We start from the raw sequence: 16739 nt of genomic DNA, 5'->3' as shown, positions 1-16739 counted from the left end.
TCGTGATGTTATCGAGTGCAGATCTCTCTTAGGTATCACGGCTTAACGTCATTGAAGTCTAGAGGTGGACAACACGTTCGTCTTACTCAGAGCGGTGTCTGAACTCTATTTTCGACGTTATGCGTGCCACTTTCATTGTGGCCAACTACGATTCGATACAGAATGCACGAAACCTGAAAGACACCCTCACTGATACATAGAGAGTAGTGTTTGTCTGCGGAATAATGGGAGTGCAAGGGTCTGTGACGTTGATATGACTGTATGTAGCGCTACTAGTTATCGGGGGGGTGGGCGTAGCTCAGATGGTAGAGCGCTCGCTTAGTGTGCGAGAGGTACTGGGATCGATACCCAGCGCCTCCAGAATTTTTAACACACCTACCTCCGCACCTTGCCATGCAAGTGGAATAATTCCTAACCGGCAGAGGTGTGTAGGCAGATACAAGCGAACGATTAGCATCCACAACTGCGCCGATTTCACGTAAATCCCACTGCACGTTCCCATTCTTTGCGTGCAGTCGGCTGCTACTGGTGTTGCTGGTTGTGACTGCTGATAACAGATGCCGTAGCAATCAATTCATGGAGTGAGTTGTATGTTTTGCGATAGTCTGTCTCTGACAAGGAAGCACAGGTGATATAGGTGCGAACACAGGAAGCTTGCAGCCCCTCGCTGCCTGCAGACACAGAGCAGCCACACTAGAAGAGCGGCCTAAGCCGTAGGCGAAATGTGCTCATTCGCTTTTGCGCGACGTCGAACTATAAATAAGGCTGTCACTAGCGTGAGCGTTGCGTGAGCGTCGTGTAAAGTCGGAAAAGTCATCTGCATGGGTGATTGCCAAGTTTGGGGAGCGTTTCGTAGTACGATCAGTGCAATGGAGACGCGGAAACTTGTTGTGTCCCAGTGTTTTGCAGTTGGACGACAAGAGTTTTACACAGTAGCAAAGAGCGAGGCACTGAGTTGGCATGAACAATGGAGAGCACAATGGGGCTCGAGACGTGCTTGTTACCTCAGGTGCTGTGTGATTGTGGACAAGGAGTGAAATGGACCAATTTGTGACCGCCCTTTCAATTTAAGACGTTCAAAACAGACGGAATTTGCATTCGTAATACCAGAGCATCGAAACTACTTGGAACTCTTGTGTATATGAACGTGTCCGCGCCTTTGTATTCTGGTACCTTCGCCACTACAAACCAACCAACCATCGTGTCCGTGCACATCAGAGTCGCAAAGAATGGAGAATAGCCAGGCTTGGTCGTGTGTGTAGCTGTAGCTCAGTTGGCAGATCGTTCGCTTAGCGTGTGAACGGTCTCGGGTTCAAGCCCCGGCACCTCCATGTTTTGTGGTCAGTGCATGGTAAGTGTTGGTCGCGGCGAACATAAACGCACGCAAGAAGTTGCAAAACCAGCGTCACAGACTGATATGATGTATACTATCATAAGGAGAGCAAGATGTAAGTGTGGGGACCGGCTGTTATCGTGATGTTATCGAGTGCAGATCTCTCTTAGGTATCACGGCTTAACGTCATTGAAGTCTAGAGGTGGACAACACGTTCGTCTTACTCAGAGCGGTGTCTGAACTCTATTTTCGACGTTATGCGTGCCACTTTCATTGTGGCCAACTACGATTCGATACAGAATGCACGAAACCTGAAAGACACCCTCACTGATACATAGAGAGTAGTGTTTGTCTGCGGAATAATGGGAGTGCAAGGGTCTGTGACGTTGATATGACTGTATGTAGCACTACTAGTTATCGGGGTGTGTTCGTAGCTCAGATGGTAGAGCGCTCGCTTAGTGTGCGAGAGGTACTGGGATCGATACCCAGCGCCTCCAGAATTTTTAACACACCTACCTGCGCACCTTGCCATGCAAGTGGAACAATTCCCAACCGGCAGAGGTGTGTAGGCAGATACAAGCGAACGATTAGCATCCACAATTGCGCCGATTTCACGTAAATCCCACTGCACGTTCCCATTCTTTGCGTGCAGTCGGCTGCTACTGGTGTTGCTGGTTGTGACTGCTGATAACAGATGCCGTAGCAATCAATTCATGGAGTGAGTTGTATGTTTTGCGATAGTCTGTCTCTGACAAGGAAGCACAGGTGATATAGGTGCGAACACAGGAAGCTTGCAGCCCCTCGCTGCCTGCAGACACAGAGCAGCCACACTAGAAGAGCGGCCTAAGCCGTAGGCGAAATGTGCTCATTCGCTTTTGCGCGACGTCGAACTATAAATAAGGCTGTCACTAGCGTGAGCGTTGCGTGAGCGTCGTGTAAAGTCAGAAAAGTCATCTGCATGGGTGATTGCCAAGTTTGGGGAGCGTTTCGTAGTACGATCAGTGCAATGGAGACGCGGAAACTTGTTGTGTCCCAGTGTTTTGCAGTTGGACGACAAGAGTTTTACACAGTAGCAAAGAGCGAGGGACTGAGTTGGCATGAACAATGGAGAGCACAATGGGGCTCGAGATGTGCTTGTTACCTCAGGTGCTGTGTGATTGTGGACAAGGAGTGAAATGGACCAATTTGTGACCGCCCTTTCAATTTAAGACGTTCAAAACAGACGGAATTTGCATTCGTAATACCAGAGCATCGAAACTACTTGGAACTCTTGTGTATATGAACGTGTCCGCGCCTTTGTATTCTGGTACCTTCGCCACTACAAACCAACCAACCATCGTGTCCGTGCACATCAGAGTCGCAAAGAATGGAGAATAGCCAGGCTTGGTCGTGTGTGTAGCTGTAGCTCAGTTGGCAGATCGTTCGCTTAGCGTGTGAACGGTCTCGGGTTCAAGCCCCGGCTCCTCCATGTTTTGTGGTCAGTGCATGGTAAGTGTTGGTCGCGGCAAACATAAACGCACGCAAGAAGTTGCAAAACCAGCGTCACAGACTGATATGATGTATACTATCATAAGGAGAGCAAGATGTAAGTGTGGGGACCGGCTGTTATCGTGATGTTATCGAGTGCAGATCTCTCTTAGGTATCACGGCTTAACGTCATTGAAGTCTAGAGGTGGACAACACGTTCGTCTTACTCAGAGCGGTGTCTGAACTCTATTTTCGACGTTATGCGTGCCACTTTCATTGTGGCCAACTACGATTCGATACAGAATGCACGAAACCTGAAAGACACCCTCACTGATACATAGAGAGTAGTGTTTGTCTGCGGAATAATGGGAGTGCAAGGGTCTGTGACGTTGATATGACTGTATGTAGCACTACTAGTTATCGGGTGGGTGGGCGTAGCTCAAATGGTAGAGCGCTCGCTTAGTGGGCGAGAGGTACTGGGATCGATACCCAGCGCCTCCAGAATTTTTAACACACCTACCTCCGCACCTTGCCATGCAAGTGGAATAATTCCCAACCGGCAGAGGTGTGTAGGCAGATACAAGCGAACGATAAGCATCCACAATTGCGCCGATTTCACGTAAATCCCACTGCACGTTCCCATTCTTTGCGTGCAGTCGGCTGCTACTGGTGTTGCTGGTTGTGACTGCTGATAACAGATGCCGTAGCAATCAATTCATGGAGTGAGTTGTATGTTTTGCGATAGTCTGTCTCTGACAAGGAAGCACAGGTGATATAGGTGCGAACACAGGAAGCTTGCAGCCCCTCGCTGCCTGCAGACACAGAGCAGCCACACTAGAAGAGCGGCCTAAGCCGTAGGCGAAATGTGCTCATTCGCTTTTGCGCGACGTCGAACTATAAATAAGGCTGTCACTAGCGTGAGCGTCGTGTAAAGTCGGAAAAGTCATCTGCATGGGTGATTGCCAAGTTTGGGGAGCGTTTCGTAGTACGATCAGTGCAATGGAGACGCGGAAACTTGTTGTGTCCCAGTGTTTTGCAGTTGGACGACAAGAGTTTTACACAGTAGCAAAGAGCGAGGCACTGAGTTGGCATGAACAATGGAGAGCACAATGGGGCTCGAGATGTGCTTGTTACCTCAGGTGCTGTGTGATTGTGGACAAGGAGTGAAATGGACCAATTTGTGACCGCCCTTTCAATTTAAGACGTTCAAAACAGACGGAATTTGCATTCGTAATACCAGAGCATCGAAACTACTTGGAACTCTTGTGTATATGAACGTGTCCGCGCCTTTGTATTCTGGTACCTTCGCCACTACAAACCAACCAACCATCGTGTCCGTGCACATCAGAGTCGCAAAGAATGGAGAATAGCCAGGCTTGGTCGTGTGTGTAGCTGTAGCTCAGTTGGCAGATCGTTCGCTTAGCGTGTGAACGGTCTCGGGTTCAAGCCCCGGCTCCTCCATGTTTTGTGGTCAGTGCATGGTAAGTGTTGGTCGCGGCGAACATAAACGCACGCAAGAAGTTGCAAAACCAGCGTCACAGACTGATATGATGTATACTATCATAAGGAGAGCAAGATGTAAGTGTGGGGACCGGCTGTTATCGTGATGTTATCGAGTGCAGATCTCTCTTAGGTATCACGGCTTAACGTCATTGAAGTCTAGAGGTGGACAACACGTTCGTCTTACTCAGAGCGGTGTCTGAACTCTATTTTCGACGTTATGCGTGCCACTTTCATTGTGGCCAACTACGATTCGATACAGAATGCACGAAACCTGAAAGACACCCTCACTGATACATAGAGAGTAGTGTTTGTCTGCGGAATAATGGGAGTGCAAGGGTCTGTGACGTTGATATGACTGTATGTAGCACTACTAGTTATCGGGGGGGTGGGCGTAGCTCAGATGGTAGAGCGCTCGCTTAGTGGGCGAGAGGTACTGGGATCAATAACCAGCGCCTCCAGAATTTTTAACACACCAACCTCCGCACCTTGCCATGCAAGTGGAATAATTCCCAACCGGCAGAGGTGTGTAGGCAGATACAAGCGAACGATTAGCATCCACAATTGCGCCGATTTCACGTAAATCCCACTGCACGTTCCCATTCTTTGCGTGCAGTCGGCTGCTACTGGTGTTGCTGGTTGTGACTGCTGATAACAGATGCCGTAGCAATCAATTCATGGAGTGAGTTGTATGTTTTGCGATAGTCTGTCTCTGACAAGGAAGCACAGGTGATATAGGTGCGAACACAGGAAGCTTGCAGCCCCTCGCTGCCTGCAGACACAGAGCAGCCACACTAGAAGAGCGGCCTAAGCCGTAGGCGAAATGTGCTCATTCGCTTTTGCGCGACGTCGAACTATAAATAAGGCTGTCACTAGCGTGAGCGTTGCGTGAGCGTCGTGTAAAGTCGGAAAAGTCATCTGCATGGGTGATTGCCAAGTTTGGGGAGCGTTTCGTAGTACGATCAGTGCAATGGAGACGCGGAAACTTGTTGTGTCCCAGTGTTTTGCAGTTGGACGACAAGAGTTTTACACAGTAGCAAAGAGCGAGGCACTGAGTTGGCATGAACAATGGAGAGCACAATGGGGCTCGAGATGTGCTTGTTACCTCAGGTGCTGTGTGATTGTGGACAAGGAGTGAAATGGACCAATTTGTGACCGCCCTTTCAATTTAAGACGTTCAAAACAGACGGAATTTGCATTCGTAATACCAGAGCATCGAAACTACTTGGAACTCTTGTGTATATGAACGTGTCCGCGCCTTTGTATTCTGGTACCTTCGCCACTACAAACCAACCAACCATCGTGTCCGTGCACATCAGAGTCGCAAAGAATGGAGAATAGCCAGGCTTGGTCGTGTGTGTAGCTGTAGCTCAGTTGGCAGATCGTTCGCTTAGCGTGTGAACGGTCTCGGGTTCAAGCCCCGGCTCCTCCATGTTTTGTGGTCAGTGCATGGTAAGTGTTGGTCGCGGCGAACATAAACGCACGCAAGAAGTTGCAAAACCAGCGTCACAGACTGATATGATGTATACTATCATAAGGAGAGCAAGATGTAAGTGTGGGGACCGGCTGTTATCGTGATGTTATCGAGTGCAGATCTCTCTTAGGTATCACGGCTTAACGTCATTGAAGTCTAGAGGTGGACAACACGTTCGTCTTACTCAGAGCGGTGTCTGAACTCTATTTTCGACGTTATGCGTGCCACTTTCATTGTGGCCAACTGCGATTCGATACAGAATGCACGAAACCTGAAAGACACCCTCACTGATACATAGAGAGTAGTGTTTGTCTGCGGAATAATGGGAGTGCAAGGGTCTGTGACGTTGATATGACTGTATGTAGCACTACTAGTTATCGGGGGGGTGGGCGTAGCTCAGATGGTAGAGCGCTCGCTTAGTGGGCGAGAGGTACTGGGATCGATACCCAGCGCCTCCAGAATTTTTAACACACCTACCTCCGCACCTTGCCATGCAAGTGGAATAATTCCCAACCGGCAGAGGTGTGTACGCAGATACAAGCGAACGATTAGCATCCACAATTGCGCCGATTTCACGTAAATCCCACTGCACGTTCCCATTCTTTGCGTGCAGTCGGCTGCTACTGGTGTTGCTGGTTGTGACTGCTGATAACAGATGCCGTAGCAATCAATTCATGGAGTGAGTTGTATGTTTTGCGATAGTCTGTCTCTGACAAGGAAGCACAGGTGATATAGGTGCGAACACAGGAAGCTTGCAGCCCCTCGCTGCCTGCAGACACAGAGCAGCCACACTAGAAGAGCGGCCTAAGCCGTAGGCGAAATGTGCTCATTCGCTTTTGCGCGACGTCGAACTATAAATAAGGCTGTCACTAGCGTGAGCGTCGTGTAAAGTCGGAAAAGTCATCTGCATGGGTGATTGCCAAGTTTGGGGAGCGTTTCGTAGTACGATCAGTGCAATGGGGACACGGAAACTTGTTGTGTCTCTGTGTTTTGCAGTTGGACGACAAGAGTTTTACACAGTAGCAAAGAGCGAGGCACTGAGTTGGCATGAACAATGGAGAGCACAATGGGGCTCGAGATGTGCTTGTTACCTCAGGTGCTGTGTGATTGTGGACAAGGAGTGAAATGGACCAATTTGTGACCGCCCTTTCAATTTAAGACGTTCAAAACAGACGGAATTTGCATTCGTAATACCAGAGCATCGAAACTACTTGGAACTCTTGTGTATATGAACGTGTCCGCGCCTTTGTATTCTGGTACCTTCGCCGCTACAAACCAACCAACCATCGTGTCCGTGCACATCAGAGTCGCAAAGAATGGAGAATAGCCAGGCTTGGTCGTGTGTGTAGCTGTAGCTCAGTTGGCAGATCGTTCGCTTAGCGTGTGAACGGTCTCGGGTTCAAGCCCCGGCTCCTCCATGTTTTGTGGTCAGTGCATGGTAAGTGTTGGTCGCGGCGAACATAAACGCACGCAAGAAGTTGCAAAACCAGCGTCACAGACTGATATGATGTAGACTATCATAAGGAGAGCAAGATGTAAGTGTGGGGACCGGCTGTTATCGTGGTGTTATCGAGTGCAGATCTCTCTTAGGTATCACGGCTTAACGTCATTGAAGTCTAGAGGTGGACAACACGTTCGTCTTACTCAGAGCGGTGTCTGAACTCTATTTTCGACGATATGCGTGCCACTTTCATTGTGGCCAACTACGATTCGATACAGAATGCACGAAACCTGAAAGACACACTCACTGATACATAGAGAGTAGTGTTTGTCTGCGGAATAATGGGAGTGCAAGGGTCTGTGACGTTGATATGACTGTATGTAGCACTACTAGTTATCGGGGGGGTGGGCGTAGCTCAGATGGTAGAGCGTTCGCTTAGTGGGCGAGAGGTACTGGGATCGATACCCAGCGCCTCCAGAATTTTTAACACACCTACCTCCGCACCTTGCCATGCAAGTGGAATAATTCCTAACCGGCAGAGGTGTGTAGGCAGATACAAGCGAACGATTAGCATCCACAACTGCGCCGATTTCACGTAAATCCCACTGCACGTTCCCATTCTTTGCGTGCAGTCGGCTGCTACTGGTGTTGCTGGTTGTGACTGCTGATAACAGATGCCGTAGCAATCAATTCATGGAGTGAGTTGTATGTTTTGCGATAGTCTGTCTCTGACAAGGAAGCACAGGTGATATAGGTGCGAACACAGGAAGCTTGCAGCCCCTCGCTGCCTGCAGACACAGAGCAGCCACACTAGAAGAGCGGCCTAAGCCGTAGGCGAAATGTGCTCATTCGCTTTTGCGCGACGTCGAACTATAAATAAGGCTGTCACTAGCGTGAGCGTCGTGTAAAGTCGGAAAAGTCATCTGCATGGGTGATTGCCAAGTTTGGGGAGCGTTTCGTAGTACGATCAGTGCAATGGAGACGCGGAAACTTGTTGTGTCCCAGTGTTTTGCAGTTGGACGACAAGAGTTTTACACAGTAGCAAAGAGCGAGGCACTGAGTTGGCATGAACAATGGAGAGCACAATGGGGCTCGAGATGTGCTTGTTACCTCAGGTGCTGTGTGATTGTGGACAAGGAGTGAAATGGACCAATTTGTGACCGCCCTTTCAATTTAAGACGTTCAAAACAGACGGAATTTGCATTCGTAATACCAGAGCATCGAAACTACTTGGAACTCTTGTGTATATGAACGTGTCCGCGCCTTTGTATTCTGGTACCTTCGCCGCTACAAACCAACCAACCATCGTGTCCGTGCACATCAGAGTCGCAAAGAATGGAGAATAGCCAGGCTTGGTCGTGTGTGTAGCTGTAGCTCAGTTGGCAGATCGTTCGCTTAGCGTGTGAACGGTCTCGGGTTCAAGCCCCGGCTCCTCCATGTTTTGTGGTCAGTGCATGGTAAGTGTTGGTCGCGGCGAACATAAACGCACGCAAGAAGTTGCAAAACCAGCGTCACAGACTGATATGATGTAGACTATCATAAGGAGAGCAAGATGTAAGTGTGGGGACCGGCTGTTATCGTGGTGTTATCGAGTGCAGATCTCTCTTAGGTATCACGGCTTAACGTCATTGAAGTCTAGAGGTGGACAACACGTTCGTCTTACTCAGAGCGGTGTCTGAACTCTATTTTCGACGATATGCGTGCCACTTTCATTGTGGCCAACTACGATTCGATACAGAATGCACGAAACCTGAAAGACACACTCACTGATACATAGAGAGTAGTGTTTGTCTGCGGAATAATGGGAGTGCAAGGGTCTGTGACGTTGATATGACTGTATGTAGCACTACTAGTTATCGGGGGGGTGGGCGTAGCTCAGATGGTAGAGCGTTCGCTTAGTGGGCGAGAGGTACTGGGATCGATACCCAGCGCCTCCAGAATTTTTAACACACCTACCTCCGCACCTTGCCATGCAAGTGGAATAATTCCTAACCGGCAGAGGTGTGTAGGCAGATACAAGCGAACGATTAGCATCCACAACTGCGCCGATTTCACGTAAATCCCACTGCACGTTCCCATTCTTTGCGTGCAGTCGGCTGCTACTGGTGTTGCTGGTTGTGACTGCTGATAACAGATGCCGTAGCAATCAATTCATGGAGTGAGTTGTATGTTTTGCGATAGTCTGTCTCTGACAAGGAAGCACAGGTGATATAGGTGCGAACACAGGAAGCTTGCAGCCCCTCGCTGCCTGCAGACACAGAGCAGCCACACTAGAAGAGCGGCCTAAGCCGTAGGCGAAATGTGCTCATTCGCTTTTGCGCGACGTCGAACTATAAATAAGGCTGTCACTAGCGTGAGCGTCGTGTAAAGTCGGAAAAGTCATCTGCATGGGTGATTGCCAAGTTTGGGGAGCGTTTCGTAGTACGATCAGTGCAATGGAGACGCGGAAACTTGTTGTGTCCCAGTGTTTTGCAGTTGGACGACAAGAGTTTTACACAGTAGCAAAGAGCGAGGCACTGAGTTGGCATGAACAATGGAGAGCACAATGGGGCTCGAGATGTGCTTGTTACCTCAGGTGCTGTGTGATTGTGGACAAGGAGTGAAATGGACCAATTTGTGACCGCCCTTTCAATTTAAGACGTTCAAAAGAGACGGAATATGCATTCGTAATACCAGAGCATCGAAACTACTTGGAACTCTTGTGTATATGAACGTGTCCGCGCCTTTGTATTCTGGTACCTTCGCCACTACAAACCAACCAACCATCGTGTCCGTGCACATCAGAGTCGCAAAGAATGGAGAATAGCCAGGCTTGGTCGTGTGTGTAGCTGTAGCTCAGTTGGCAGATCGTTCGCTTAGCGTGTTAACGGTCTCGGGTTCAAGCCCCGGCTCCTCCATGTTTTGTGGTCAGTGCATGGTAAGTGTTGGTCGCGGCGAACATAAACGCACGCAAGAAGTTGCAAAACCAGCGTCACAGACTGATATGATGTATACTATCATAAGGAGAGCAAGATGTAAGTGTGGGGACCGGCTGTTATCGTGATGTTATCGAGTGCAGATCTCTCTTAGGTATCACGGCTTAACGTCATTGAAGTCTAGAGGTGGACAACACGTTCGTCTTACTCAGAGCGGTGTCTGAACTCTATTTTCGACGTTATGCGTGCCACTTTCATTGTGGCCAACTACGATTCGATACAGAATGCACGAAACCTGAAAGACACCCTCACTGATACATAGAGAGTAGTGTTTGTCTGCGGAATAATGGGAGTGCAAGGGTCTGTGACGTTGATATGACTGTATGTAGCACTACTAGTTATCGGGGGGGTGGGCGTAGCTCAGATGGTAGAGCGCTCGCTTAGTGTGCGAGAGGTACTGGGATCGATACCCAGCGCCTCCAGAATTTTTAACACACCTACCTCCGCACCTTGCCATGCAAGTGGAATAATTCCTAACCGGCAGAGGTGTGTAGGCAGATACAAGCGAACGATTAGCATCCACAACTGCGCCGATTTCACGTAAATCCCACTGCACGTTCCCATTCTTTGCGTGCAGTCGGCTGCTACTGGTGTTGCTGGTTGTGACTGCTGATAACAGATGCCGTAGCAATCAATTCATGGAGTGAGTTGTATGTTTTGCGATAGTCTGTCTCTGACAAGGAAGCACAGGTGATATAGGTGCGAACACAGGAAGCTTGCAGCCCCTCGCTGCCTGCAGACACAGAGCAGCCACACTAGAAGAGCGGCCTAAGCCGTAGGCGAAATGTGCTCATTCGCTTTTGCGCGACGTCGAACTATAAATAAGGCTGTCACTAGCGTGAGCGTTGCGTGAGCGTCGTGTAAAGTCGGAAAAGTCATCTGCATGGGTGATTGCCAAGTTTGGGGAGCGTTTCGTAGTACGATCAGTGCAATGGAGACGCGGAAACTTGTTGTGTCCCAGTGTTTTGCAGTTGGACGACAAGAGTTTTACACAGTAGCAAAGAGCGAGGCACTGAGTTGGCATGAACAATGGAGAGCACAATGGGGCTCGAGATGTGCTTGTTACCTCAGGTGCTGTGTGATTGTGGACAAGGAGTGAAATGGACCAATTTGTGACCGCTCTTTCAATTTAAGACGTTCAAAACAGACGGAATTTGCATTCGTAATACCAGAGCATCGAAACTACTTGGAACTCTTGTGTATATGAACGTGTCCGCGCCTTTGTATTCTGGTACCTTCGCCACTACAAACCAACCAACCATCGTGTCCGTGCACATCAGAGTCGCAAAGAATGGAGAATAGCCAGGCTTGGTCGTGTGTGTAGCTGTAGCTCAGTTGGCAGATCGTTCGCTTAGCATATGAACGGTCTCGGGTTCAAGCCCCGGCTCCTCCATGTTTTGTGGTCAGTGCATGGTAAGTGTTGGTCGCGACGAACATAAACGCACGCAAGAAGTTGCAAAACCAGCGTCACAGACTGATATGATGTATACTATCATAAGGAGAGCAAGATGTAAGTGTGGGGACCGGCTGTTATCGTGATGTTATCGAGTGCAGATCTCTCTTAGGTATCACGGCTTAACGTCATTGAAGTCTAGAGGTGGACAACACGTTCGTCTTACTCAGAGCGGTGTCTGAACTCTATTTTCGACGTTATGCGTGCCACTTTCATTGTGGCCAACTACGATTCGATACAGAATGCACGAAACCTGAAAGACACCCTCACTGATACATAGAGAGTAGTGTTTGTCTGCGGAATAATGGGAGTGCAAGGGTCTGTGACGTTGATATGACTGTATGTAGCACTACTAGTTATCGGGGGGGTGGGCGTAGCTCAGATGGTAGAGCGCTCGCTTAGTGTGCGAGAGGTACTGGGATCGATACCCAGCGCCTCCAGAATTTTTAACACACCTACCTCCGCACCTTGCCATGCAAGTGGAATAATTCCTAACCGGCAGAGGTGTGTAGGCAGATACAAGCGAACGATTAGCATCCACAACTGCGCCGATTTCACGTAAATCCCACTGCACGTTCCCATTCTTTGCGTGCAGTCGGCTGCTACTGGTGTTGCTGGTTGTGACTGCTGATAACAGATGCCGTAGCAATCAATTCATGGAGTGAGTTGTATGTTTTGCGATAGTCTGTCTCTGACAAGGAAGCACAGGTGATATAGGTGCGAACACAGGAAGCTTGCAGCCCCTCGCTGCCTGCAGACACAGAGCAGCCACACTAGAAGAGCGGCCTAAGCCGTAGGCGAAATGTGCTCATTCGCTTTTGCGCGACGTCGAACTATAAATAAGGCTGTCACTAGCGTGAGCGTTGCGTGAGCGTCGTGTAAAGTCGGAAAAGTCATCTGCATGGGTGATTGCCAAGTTTGGGGAGCGTTTCGTAGTACGATCAGTGCAATGGAGACGCGGAAACTTGTTGTGTCCCAGTGTTTTGCAGTTGGACGACAAGAGTTTTACACAGTAGCAAAGAGCGAGGCACTGAGTTGGCATGAACAATGGAGAGCACAATGGGGCTCGAGATGTGCTTGTTACCTCAGGTGCTGTGTGATTGTGGACAAGGAGTGAAATGGACCAATTTGTGACCGCTCTTTCAATTTAAGACGTTCAAAACAGACGGAATTTGCATTCGTAATACCAGAGCATCGAAACTACTTGGAACTCTTGTGTATATGAACGTGTCCGCGCCTTTGTATTCTGGTACCTTCGCCACTACAAACCAACCAACCATCGTGTCCGTGCACATCAGAGTCGCAAAGAATGGAGAATAGCCAGGCTTGGTCGTGTGTGTAGCTGTAGCTCAGTTGGCAGATCGTTCGCTTAGCATATGAACGGTCTCGGGTTCAAGCCCCGGCTCCTCCATGTTTTGTGGTCAGTGCATGGTAAGTGTTGGTCGCGACGAACATAAACGCACGCAAGAAGTTGCAAAACCAGCGTCACAGACTGATATGATGTATACTATCATAAGGAGAGCAAGATGTAAGTGTGGGGACCGGCTGTTATCGTGATGTTATCGAGTGCAGATCTCTCTTAGGTATCACGGCTTAACGTCATTGAAGTCTAGAGGTGGACAACACGTTCGTCTTACTCAGAGCGGTGTCTGAACTCTATTTTCGACGTTATGCGTGCCACTTTCATTGTGGCCAACTACGATTCGATACAGAATGCACGAAACCTGAAAGACACCCTCACTGATACATAGAGAGTAGTGTTTGTCTGCGGAATAATGGGAGTGCAAGGGTCTGTGACGTTGATATGACTGTATGTAGCACTACTAGTTATCGGGGGGGTGGGCGTAGCTCAGATGGTAGAGCGCTCGCTTAGCGTGCGAGAGGTACTGGGATCGATACCCAGCGCCTCCAGAATTTTTAACACACCTACATGCGCACCTTGCCATGCAAGTGGAATAATTCCCAACCGGCAGAGGTGTGTAGGCAGATACAAGCGAACGATTAACATCCACAATTGGCGAGCGTGCTTTTATTCGTGCGCAGGTAGCACCCTCCTCCCACACCTACACTTAATTTAGAAACAGTACAAATGTTCCCATAAGATTCTCAAGCCTACGACGGAAAGATCTGCCTTGCGCCGATTTCACGTAAATCCCACTGCACGTTCCCATTCTTTGCGTCAGTCGGCTGCTATTGGTGTTGCTGGTTGTGACTGCTGATAACAGATGCCGTAGCAATCAATTCATGGAGTGAGTTGTATGTTTTGCGATAGTCTGTCTCTGACAAGGAAGCACAGGTGATATAGGTGCGAACACAGGAAGCTTGCAGCCCCTCGCTGCCTGCAGACACAGAGCAGCCACACTAGAAGAGCGGCCTAAGCCGTAGGCGAAATGTGCTCATTCGCTTTGGCGCGACGTCGAACTGTAAATAAGGCTGTCACTAGCGTGAGCGTCGTGTAAAGTCGGAAAAGTCATCTGCATGGGTGATTGCCAAGTTTGGGGAGCGTTTCGTAGTACGATCAGTGCAATGGAGACGCGGAAACTTGTTGTGTCCCAGTGTTTTGCAGTTGGACGACAAGAGTTTTACACAGTAGCAAAGAGCGAGGCACTGAGTTGGCATGAACAATGGAGAGCACAATGGGGCTCGAGATGTGCTTGTTACCTCAGGTGCTGTGTGATTGTCGACAAGGAGTGAAATGGACCAATTTGTGACCGCCCTTTCAATTTAAGACGTTCAAAACGGACGGAATTTGCATTCGTAATACCAGAGCATCGAAACTTCTTGGAACTCTTGTGTATATGAACGTGCCCGCGCCTTTGTATTCTGGTACCTTCGCCGCTACAAACCAACCAACCATCGTGTCCGTGCACATAAGAGTCGCAAAGAATGGAGAATAGCCAGGCTTGGTCGTGTGTGTAGCTGTAGCTCAGTTGGCAGATCGTTCGCTTAGCGTGTGAACGGTCTCGGGTTCAAGCCCCGGCTCCTCCATGTTTTGTGGTCAGTGCATGGTAAGTGTTGGTCGCGGCGAACATAAACGCACGCAAGAAGTTGCAAAACCAGCGTCACAGACTGATATGATGTATACTGTCATAAGGAGAGCAAGATGTAAGTGTGGGGACCGGCTGTTATCGTGGTGTCATCGAGTGCAGATCTGTCTTAGGTATCACGGCTTAACGTCATTGAAGTCTAGAGGTGGACAACACGTTCGTCTTACTCAGAGCGGTGTCTGAACTCTATTTTCGACGTTATGCGTGCCACTTTCATTGTGGCCAACTACGATTCGATACAGAATGCACGAAACCTGAAAGACACCCTCACTGATACATAGAGAGTAGTGTTTGTCTGCGGAATAATGGGAGTGCAAGGGTCTGTGACGTTGATATGACTGTATGTAGCACTACTAGTTATCGGGGGGGTGGGCGTAGCTCAGATGGTAGAGCGCTCGCTTAGCGTGCGAGAGGTACTGGGATCGATACCCAGCGCCTCCAGAGTTTTTAACACACCTACAAGCGCACCTTGCCATGCAAGTGGAATAATTCCCAACCGGCAGAGGTGTGTAGGCAGATACAAGCGAACGATTAACATCCACATTTGGCGAGCGTGCTTTTATTCGTGCGCAGGTAGCACCCTCCTCCCACACCTACACTTAATTTAGAAACAGTACAAATGTTCCCATAAGATTCTCAAGCCTACGTCGGAAAGATCAGCCTTGCGCCGATTTCACGTAAATCCCACTGCACGTTCCCATTCTTTGCGTCAGTCGGCTGCTATTGGTGTTGCTGGTTGTGACTGCTGATAACAGATGCCGTAGCAATCAATTCATGGAGTGAGTTGTATGTTTTGCGATAGTCTGTCTCTGACAAGGAAGCACAGGTGATATAGGTGCGAACACAGGAAGCTTGCAGCCCCTCGCTGCCTGCAGACACAGAGCAGCCACACTAGAAGAGCGGCCTAAGCCGTAGGCGAAATGTGCTCATTCGCTTTGGCGCGACGTCGAACTGTAAATAAGGCTGTCACTAGCGTGAGCGTCGTGTAAAGTCGGAAAAGTCATCTGCATGGGTGATTGCCAAGTTTGGGGAGCGTTTCGTAGTACGATCAGTGCAATGGAGACGCGGAAACTTGTTGTGTCCCAGTGTTTTGCAGTTGGACGACAAGAGTTTTACACAGTAGCAAAGAGCGAGGCACTGAGTTGGCATGAACAATGGAGAGCACAATGGGGCTCGAGATGTGCTTGTTACCTCAGGTGCTGTGTGATTGTCGACAAGGAGTGAAATGGACCAATTTGTGACCGCCCTTTCAATTTAAGACGTTCAAAACAGACGGAATTTGCATTCGTAATACCAGAGCATCGAAACTTCTTGGAACTCTTGTGTATATGAACGTGTCCGCGCCTTTGTATTCTGGTACCTTCGCCGCTACAAACCAACCAACCATCGTGTCCGTGCACATAAGAGTCGCAAAGAATGGAGAATAGCCAGGCTTGGTCGTGTGTGTAGCTGTAGCTCAGTTGGCAGATCGTTCGCTTAGCGTGTGAACGGTCTCGGGTTCAAGCCCCGGCTCCTCTATGTTTTGTGGTCAGTGCATGGTAAGTGTTGGTCGCGGCGAACATAAACGCACGCAAGAAGTTGCAAAACCAGCGTCACAGACTGATATGATGTATACTGTCATAAGGAGAGCAAGATGTAAGTGTGAGGACCGGCTGTTATCGTGGTGTCATCGAGTGCAGATCTGTCTTAGGTATCACGGCTTAACGTCATTGAAGTCTAGAGGTGGACAACACGTTCGTCTTACTCAGAGCGGTGTCTGAACTCTATTTTCGACGTTATGCGTGCCACTTTCATTGTGGCCAACTACGATTCGATACAGAATGCACGAAACCTGAAAGACACCCTCACTGATACATAGAGAGTAGTGTTTGTCTGCGGAATAATGGGAGTGCAAGGGTCTGTGACGTTGATATGACTGTATGTAGCACTACTAGTTATCGGGGGGGTGGGCGTAGCTCAGATGGTAGAGCGCTCGCTTAGCGTGCGAGAGGTACTGGGATCGATACCCAGCGCCTCCAGAATTTTTAACACACCTACATGCGCACCTTG

General features: G+C 49.2%; 6 non-coding genes across 6 annotated transcripts; all 6 read left to right on the top strand.

The window, feature by feature from the left end:
* Positions 1-286: 286 nt before the first annotated feature.
* Trnat-agu (transfer RNA threonine (anticodon AGU)) lies at positions 287-360 on the top strand. The gene has a single exon. It is a non-coding gene; the product is annotated as a tRNA-Thr (tRNA).
* A 10178-nt stretch (positions 361-10538) lies between these two features.
* On the top strand, positions 10539-10612 carry Trnat-agu (transfer RNA threonine (anticodon AGU)). Its single transcript has one exon. It is a non-coding gene; the product is annotated as a tRNA-Thr (tRNA).
* A 1397-nt stretch (positions 10613-12009) lies between these two features.
* On the top strand, positions 12010-12083 carry Trnat-agu (transfer RNA threonine (anticodon AGU)). Its single transcript has one exon. It is a non-coding gene; the product is annotated as a tRNA-Thr (tRNA).
* A 1397-nt stretch (positions 12084-13480) lies between these two features.
* On the top strand, positions 13481-13554 carry Trnaa-agc (transfer RNA alanine (anticodon AGC)). The gene has a single exon. It is a non-coding gene; the product is annotated as a tRNA-Ala (tRNA).
* A 1503-nt stretch (positions 13555-15057) lies between these two features.
* Trnaa-agc (transfer RNA alanine (anticodon AGC)) lies at positions 15058-15131 on the top strand. Its single transcript has one exon. It is a non-coding gene; the product is annotated as a tRNA-Ala (tRNA).
* A 1503-nt stretch (positions 15132-16634) lies between these two features.
* Trnaa-agc (transfer RNA alanine (anticodon AGC)) lies at positions 16635-16708 on the top strand. The gene has a single exon. It is a non-coding gene; the product is annotated as a tRNA-Ala (tRNA).
* The last annotated feature ends 31 nt before the right edge of the window (positions 16709-16739 follow it).

Source organism: Schistocerca gregaria, chromosome 11 (assembly GCF_023897955.1).
Source record: "Schistocerca gregaria isolate iqSchGreg1 chromosome 11, iqSchGreg1.2, whole genome shotgun sequence".
Taxonomy (NCBI): Eukaryota; Metazoa; Arthropoda; class Insecta; order Orthoptera; family Acrididae; genus Schistocerca; species Schistocerca gregaria.
The sequence above is the reverse complement of the archived record's forward strand: the minus strand, read 5'-3'. Positions and strand labels throughout refer to the sequence as shown.